Below are 6,210 nucleotides of genomic sequence, written 5' to 3'. Positions count from 1 at the left end.
GTGGTGATCCTCCCAAATTGCCCACTGAGGTGTGATATTGGGGGACTGTTGGGACCCGAAGATCTGCACTCAGCAAAAGTCATTCCCTTCTTGAAGGAAAGAAGAAAATGTTCCGAGAATTGGCAAACCAAGAGAGAAACCAACATGCAGCTAAACATACAGCCGCATTGCCATTTAAACCACAATTATCAATGTTTTTCTAAGCTTTAGAAAACTATGCTTTTAATATAATTTCATAAGAAATCGCATTGTAATAGGTTACTGGCGAAGTTGAAATATATACAGTATTCAAAATTATATATGTATTTAAGTTGCTTCTCAAAAGGTCAATATTATAATTTCACCGAATTTAACAAATTCTGCTGGAATTTGCTTATTTTTAATACGTTTTTATTTTCATTCTATAAATATTGTTATTACTCCATTTTTGTTTATATATGGCACATCTTAATGGCAATTTTGTAAAGGCCAAATGGAGGAATGGACCAATGGAAATAATGTCAAGGCAAAATAAATAGGTAACATTTTGGACAGTATTGTGCTTTCCAATAAGATGAAAGTAAAGGCAGGGATCCATACTGTACAAATTAATATTGCACGTGGACTGAGACTGTCTTGTAAAGTGCTGTTTCCCACAAAAATGACTATGTTAAGCATCATTTATGTTCCTTTGTATTAATGTCACAATCACAGATGTTGCCCGGTAATACATGAAGAGTAAACATTCTATGAATTTTGTAAAAATTTACTAATATTGTACAAAAGTTCTTTTTAAAAGATAACACAATTGTCACAATCTGTTTACAACCAAATGCATTTTCTTAGTCTTCTATATGTACAGACATGTGGCTTCTTTGACATTTTTGTTTCTCTGTGGTTCACTTTTTTCTGAGTTGCAAATATAATAGTTTGATAACAAAATAAGCCAACTATGTTTTACAGTTTAGTTATTCAATAGATATGTATATATGGATGGATGTTTAAAATATGTAAAAAAAAATACAGTATCTGTTTATTTAGATTGTATCTCCCTATACCTTAATTCTGATGCATTCCCTCTCTGGTAGTATGCAATAATTGAGCTATGATAACATGGCTTTCAGCTGTGCCATCTCTGCTGTCTTTTGAATGCACTGTTCAGCTGTTGTGTGTGAAACTGCAATGGTACATTTATATAGTGCTATTTTCCTGAAAGGTAAAACAAAATGCAATATTTAGCTATTAAATTAAATATAAACCTTCAGAATTAGTAATCACAGAACCACAGATATATTTTATGTTAATGCACATAACTTTGTTACATAAAACATTATACATTATAATGTAATATGAAATTGATTACACAGCAAGCCAGTGGGTTAATGCATGGAACAGATTAAATAAATCAGAATATAACTTCCAAAAGGCTATATGGAATACATTCAATTAAAGGATGCAGATTCTGTGCTTTTAAACTTCAACTAATACGGTTCTAATTTTTGGATGTTCCAATTCTCACAATGAAACCAACACTATTTATTTAAGTTACGTGGCAAATTTGAGACCAAAGTACTGTCCTTTTAAAAAGGAAAATGGAAGATTTTAATTCACTGTGTTAGTTGCTGGTTAACTATTTTATGATATTCATCATCAAACAGAAAAGTGCTCCAACAGAAATCTGACACTAAATAGCACGTAGAAGAAACAGATGTAATATAATCATAACACAATTTTTAAATGAGTCAAATGAAAGTAGATACAATTTGTGGAAAGCTGCTCTGTGTGGTTTGAAACATTTGATAGAAATGAAAAAACTGGACTTTAATGTACCTGATCTGGAGGTTTCTTTGTTTGATTTTGAAACGTTGCTGTCTCTTGGTTTTGATGGAAATTCATGAGGAACCACTGACAATCTGTTTTCGAAAGGGAATAATAAACAAACATGACTCTAATGGTAATGTGACATCTAATTGTTAATACCAGTGTACTCAGCAATTAAGAGGGAGCCAACTATCAATCATCTATAACTGCACAAAATGTAATTGTGGAGTGCAATGCATATACACAATCCCTTTTTTTTTGTTTTTTTGTATCTCTTAAATGGTTGTGACTTGTTTCAAACTACAAATCTTTACACAAATTTGGATTAACATACTGCAGAATGTGCATTCTTTTAAAAATGGTTACATTCATATTGCCATAAACAATTATTCTTTATAACCTAGTGTGTTTACCTGTCGTGCAATAAGCCTTCGCAGTCAAGATCGCTTTGCGCTTAGAATCTACATTTGTTTACTCAGACATTTTGTACACGTCTTTCAAAACTGCATTTCCAGCATTGATCAGAATCTGAGGAATATGTAGGAAAAAGATCTGTACATTTTTCATGTTCTCAGCATTCTTAGACAAGTCATCTAATGGTAGGAGAAAGGATCAATCAATAGACGTTTTGTTGAATACAACGCATTGCAGAAACAATATCATGGATAATTGAAGAAGCCATATAGATATTAGATATATTAGTCTAACACTGCAATTCAGGAATACAAAACACTCCAATTGCATTCAGTGAAAGATCACTTGTGATGAGCGGTTCAGGGTTTAGGATGAATATCAAGAAAATTGTTTTTCCACAGAGTTTGCTTCTGCTGTATCTGTCCATAATTCAGCCACAATCAGACGGATGGTTATCTTGCAACAAGCTGATTATAGAAACCCGAGCGTTTTGGATTTCCATTAGATTTGTTCTTTGAATAAACTTCGCTAAGTGTCAGTGGTGTAAACATATTTATCAGAGGCAACTTTACAAGAGCGTCTACATTTTTAACACTTGATATATCTGATGACTACTAAATTATGCAACAATGGTAAATCTGGTATCAGTTATCTGATTCCAGAATATTTTATTGTTGGTTTGTCTGTCTTATGGTCTCGTGGAGTCCTGTAGCTCAGTGGTTAGAGCACTCGCTTTGCAAGCAAAAGAACTGGGTTCGATTCCCGGCAGTGTGAAACCTTGGGCAAGTTTCCTTACTCCACACGCCTGACAATAATCCCTCAAAAAAAAAACAATAATAAAATGGTCATTTCAATCCAGGACTGTTTGTGGGACACTGCTGTGTGCAATTGGCTGCTGCATTTCCCCCACAAGTATACAATCAATTCACTTTACAGCATATTCTGTGAAGCGCTTTGAGACTTCTAGAAGACATGAAAAGCACTATATCAAATGCAAGGATTATTATTATTATTATTGTTATACAATCTGTATTGACATAACTTTTAACTTCCATTTATGTGACGTCCAGTCTTACATAAAGCTCTTTTTGACTATGTTTCATATTGCTCTGACATGAATAGATTTCTTCCCCACAAAACCTTTGATTGAAAATGGTATTCTATAGAGAATAAGCTCATTGCACTATTTTGCCATCAGTTTGTGAAGAACTGAGGAATTTACTTTTCATCATAATCTGAAGAATCTGCTTTGATGTCGATCTGTAGAAACATCTTCTATCTATAGTAACTGACATTACACTGATCACAAGAGTTACACATCGCTCAACGCAGCTGTATATGTACCTGTCTTCCACACCGGATCTTTCAAGTAATTCAAGATGGCAACAAAGCACTGTATAGATGTCACATTCTCTCCTCTTTAATTGGAGTAAAAAGCTCTGTTGTCCGTATCAATATATATTTATTCACTGAGTTGAACATGTGTTCGTCTGGTTAAAGGTTCAGTTTTATTATAAGAACTATGAACACATTTAGTTAAGCTTTGCTACAGTGGCAACTTTCAATTTCCTGGCTATTGAAAGGCTCTTAACTTCTCCAGCACACAATCCCTCAGCTTGAGTTATAGTATCCCTGGTTTAACCGCAACAAAATCATCTTTCAGATGTAATATCACAATTACAATTAAAGCGCTCTGAGATGCTGTCCAGAAGGAGCGATATAAACCCAAGTTGTTGTTGTTGTTACAGTCATAAATTATTCCCAAGAGTCATGTAAATTACTGGTACAAATAACAAATAACCTTCAGATTGTTTTGTAACATTTTCTGCAGCTGTTCAGCATTCAGTGCAGGTCATGTAAACATTATTTGGAAATGCTCAAATTTGGTATTCAAGACCAGGACTGAAATTGAGATGGATTTTCAGATATTTAAATTCTAAACTTGCACAAAACAGGAGGAATGACTGCAGAAAACACATAAAATATGAAAAATACAGTTAAATCTATACTGTTTAGCAATGATCCATATCTATGGCGATTGACTGTCAAAAATGCCACAGTTGTTTCATGCACTCATTTCTGTGTTAGCAACGCAAAAAGAATTTCCTTATTGCTACAAAAATAACGAAAAGTACTAAGATTCTGGGTTTGAAGAATTTGTTTAAATTGTAAGTTGAAATACTATTTTCCGAGTTTGATAATATTGCGCGGGAAATAAGAAATGAGCTCCTTTAATTGCCATCAGATTTTAATTCTCTTATCAACAAGATTTTGCAGTAGAAATGTCAAACAGCTCCACCCCTTTAATTACATTGTTCTGCAGCTATAAGCTTTGATGTAAGAGAGGTCACAGAATCAATTATTCCGCAATGAAGGATAAGTCATGCATCACAATCACTCAACAAAATACTTATATTTCCGTGTTTGAGAGAATGTTTTTTTAAGTAAAGTAAGGAAACGGCTCAAAGTAATAAAGCAACAAAGTGCTTCAGTTCCCAAAGGATTTCACCACGGACCCTTCATGGTCAGAATGGTGCATTCATTGCTGCTTTTTTCCAGATCGACAGGGATTTTGGCTGCTGTTGATCAATCTCCAAATGAGCCCAAAAATGGGCAAGCAAAGCTTTCCCATGTTGAAACATCTCAAAGTGTTTCACAGTAAATCGTAACAAGCGTAGTGATTTTTTTTTGTAGGATATCAGCTTGATGGCAAACAAATTAGGAATGTATGCATGAAACATATTTGATTAAACAGATTAAATTTGCTCAGAAAATAAACCTGACAAAACGTTTGTAGGTTCAATGAAGTAGAAGGTATACTTGTTCTTAATCCTTTCAATTTGAATTTGATGGTGTGAAAGAGACCAGATTAATTGCTTTACCACTTTAGGTCACACACATATGTTGACTCATGAATTATGTCTGTATCCAAAATAGTGTGTGATGGAAATACAGAAGGCATCTCATTTCAAAGTTCAGAAAAGTATCCAGCAAAATTCACATTATAATTTGATTATCAACATTAAATGTAACTAGATTTCTAAAGTTAATCAAGCAATAGAGGTAGCCATCCTGAAATTTATGGGAGTAATTATCTAATTATCAAATATTGTTAGATAATTATACTTGATGCAAACTGTTGCGATGCTGATATATAATAATAATAATAATAATCCTTGCATTTGATATAGCGCTTTTCACGTCGGGAGGACGTCCCAAAGCGCTTCACAGAATAGACTGTAAAGTGAATTGACTGTATATTTGTGGGCGAACGCGGCAGCCAATTGCGCACAGCAATGTCCCACAAACAGTCGTAGATTGAAAATGACCAATTTATTATTGTTTTTGTTTTTTTGGAGGGATTATTATTAGGCTCTGTGTGGAGTAAGGAAACTTGCCCAAGGTTTCGCCCTGCCTGGAAATGAACTCAGGTCTCTCACTTGCAAAGCGAGTGCTCTAACCACTGAGCTACAGGACTCCTATATGGCATTCTACTGTATCAGATTATCTGTAGAAAGTGTTGGTGCAAATAATTCTTCATTGTAAAATAATACCTTTGGTACAGTCCAGGCTGGTTCTCCAGTGTAGTGCTGGGGAAAACACTGCATTGTCAGAAGTCCTGTCATTTGGATGAGACATTAAACCAAGGTGCTGTCTGCCAGTTCAAGATCCTGATCCTCACTTTTAAAGCCCTCCAAGGCCTTGCTCCCCCCTACCTTGGGGATCTCCTAACCCCCACCAACCTGCCTGCTCCCTCCTCTCAGCAGGCACCAGCCTGCTTTATGTTCCCCGCCTCGCCTGCCCCACCATTGGCAGGCGGGCCTTCTGCCACTCTGCCCGCACCCTCTGGAACTCCATCCCGCAGTCCCTCCACCTCGCCCCCTCCCTTGTCTCCTTCAAGACCCACCTCAAGACCATCCTCTTCGACCATGCCTTCGGTCACCCTCCTTCATCCCCTGCCCTTCACCCTCCCCAATCCCAACCCCATTTCGGGTC

This window comes from Callorhinchus milii, unplaced genomic scaffold (assembly GCF_018977255.1).
Source record: "Callorhinchus milii isolate IMCB2004 unplaced genomic scaffold, IMCB_Cmil_1.0 Scaffold5, whole genome shotgun sequence".
In the NCBI taxonomy this organism is placed as follows: domain Eukaryota; kingdom Metazoa; phylum Chordata; class Chondrichthyes; order Chimaeriformes; family Callorhinchidae; genus Callorhinchus; species Callorhinchus milii.
The sequence above is the reverse complement of the archived record's forward strand: the minus strand, read 5'-3'. Positions refer to the sequence as shown.